Source organism: Grammomys surdaster, unplaced genomic scaffold (genome assembly GCF_004785775.1).
Source record: "Grammomys surdaster isolate TR1022 unplaced genomic scaffold, NIH_TR_1.0 166, whole genome shotgun sequence".
Classification (NCBI taxonomy): domain Eukaryota; kingdom Metazoa; phylum Chordata; class Mammalia; order Rodentia; family Muridae; genus Grammomys; species Grammomys surdaster.
The window spans coordinates 14186914-14189601 of record NW_021604614.1 but is presented as its reverse complement, the minus strand read 5'-3'; positions in this window follow the sequence as shown (position 1 = coordinate 14189601).

Here is a 2688-nt window from a genome sequence, read left to right as displayed (position 1 = left end):
ATACATACATACATACATAGATAAATACATACATACATACATACATAGATAAATACATACATACATACATACATACATACATACATACATACATACATACATACAGGGCTGTCACAGATGGTAGTGAATCACATGGAGGTAGGCCCAGGCAACCAATGTAACTCTGGGAACTCCAAACCCATCCCTGGCTGAAACCGCATCCTCTTCCTGATTCCTTTCCCTCTTCTCACGAGCTCCTGTGTGTTCTGGGAAGGGAAGTGGTTGGCTGCAGCCACTGGAGACACTGGAGACACCAGAGCCCTTGAAGGCAGCCGTCTTTCCTTGCTAGGGGAGGGGGAAAGAAAGCTCAAACAGAAATAGCCTCCAGGCCCTGGGCTTAGGTCTTCCTTGATCTGTTCTATGAGCATCAGGAGGAGAGAGGGTAAGATCACTACATCTGGACAGCGGTGGATTCTCACGAAAGCTGGGGCAGAAATGTGAAGGATGGGGTAGGGGTGGGGTGAGGGGGGGAACAACCCGACAGGGACTTCCTCGTACTTGAGAACAAACCAGCAAATGTCCAAACCACACAACTCAGAAGCTTTCCTGCAAACTGTGGCTTCTTTTCAGAGCAATGTTTTTCTCTCAGTGTACAAAGTTACCTTGAAATGCGGTCCTGAATTGTTTGTTCTTTGGATTGTTGTGTCTTACCAATCAGTGGCCTCACTCCTCCACCCAACCAGAGTGAGAGTTCTATGGGGACAGAAGTTGCTCTATCAAAGGACCTGGCATCTGTCTGCTGAGTCTGTGGGATTCTCTAGGTCTGGATTCACAATCCCCTCAGATGGTAGCTTTTCGTTCTTTTTGTTTTGTTTTGTTTTGTTTTTTTCAAGACAGGGTTTCTCTGTATAGTCCTGGCTGTCCTGGAACTCACTTTGTAGACCAGGCTGGCCTCGAACTCAGAAATCTACCTGCCTCTGCCTCCCAAGCGCTGGGATTAAAGGCGTGTGCCACCATCGCCCGGCTAGCTTTTTGTTCTTTAGTCTTTGAACTTCCTTGTTTCTTGCCTTACTGCTTTGGTCAAGATCTTTTAAAGTGTTTAAAGCAGCAGTGGTCACAGAGGGTTTCAACACCCAGTTACTAATTTATATGGAGTTCTAGGTTCATCTTTGATTCTGTCACAAATACCCTGACAAAAAGCTCACAATTCCAGTCACAGTCTATTATAATGAGGACATCCAGGCAGGAACTTAAAGCCTCATGTCCACAGTCAAGAGCAGAGAGAGAATAACCCATGAATCCTGGTTGTTTCATTCCTCAGCTTTCTCTTCTCTCATACAGTGTGGGAGGACTGCCTAGGGAATGGTGCTGCCCACAGTGGGCAGTCTCTTCCTACATTAGTTAATCAAGACAATCCCCACAGGTCAACCCAATGTAGACAGTTCTTCTTTGAGACCCTCTTCCCAGATGACTGTAGGCTGTTGTCAAGTTGAAAGCTAAAAGAAATAAGTGCATACCAGCAGGGAGTCAGCCAGAGAGTCCAGAGCTTGAGGATTGGTAGCTGAAGCCACATCTTGTCTTATACTGTTTGTAACTTAAGGCAGGATGTATTGCTGATGTCAGCCCACAGCTTTAAAGTGGCTCATTAGATGGAGGGACTCCTGTTCCTTCTCCCTGGCCTTCCTCACTCTACAGATGTGAAGAGGAACTGTCTCCCTTCTTTTTCATCCTGTCTAGCTGGCCCCAAGATATGAGAGTTTTGATTTTTTTTTTTTTTTTAATGTGTGCACTGGCCTATATGTGCCCTGTCTGAGGAGGCCAGAAGAGGGTGTCAGATGCCCTGGAACTAGAGGCCCAGGTGGTTGTGGGCTACCATGTGGTTGCTGTGAATCAAACTTGGATCTTTTGCCAGAGCAGCAAGTGCTCTAACAGTTGAGCCATCTCTCCAGCCCTGAGAGATAGGTTTGTTTTTTTTTAAAGATTTATTTATTTATTTATTTATTTGACGTTTGAGTACAGTGTAGCTGCCTTCAGACACACACCAGAAGAGGGCATCGGATCTTATTACAGATGGTTGTGAGCCATGATATGGTTGCTGGGAATTGAACTCAGGACCTCTGGAAGAGCAGTCAGTGCTCTTAACCACTGAGCCATCTCTCCAGCCCCGAGAGATATGTTTTTGATGAAACACATGAAGGGTGAAGTTCAAAATGGAGCCGGCCATACCTTAGGAACTGACATGAGGCTGTTATATCAAAGCATGCGTGAGGAGTCCCGTCACCACACAACCTAGCTAGCCACCATGATGGAGGAGAGGGGAACTGGTAGAAGCTGGTAGATCAGAGACCTATGAGGGGCAGATAATGTTCTCGAGCAATGCCACACAGCTTCCCAGAACCTGTGGAGATGTAGCCTTAAGCACAAAGGGAGCTGTGCCCTGAGGATCTGGAGGCAAGGCTAGCCCACACCTGCAGGTGGTTGGTTACAAGGAAACAAGTGTTACAGATGGCCTGCCTAATTCGGCTGACAGCAGCCATGAAAGGCTGGAATTCTGAAGAAGCTGAACTGTGGTTTCCATTACATGGACCAGGGCTTTTGGCTTTTGGGCGGCAATGAGTCTGAATAGGCTAGGAAGCTTACTCCTTCCCCGAGTGTGTCCCCTACACACACACACACACACACACACACACACACACACACACACACACA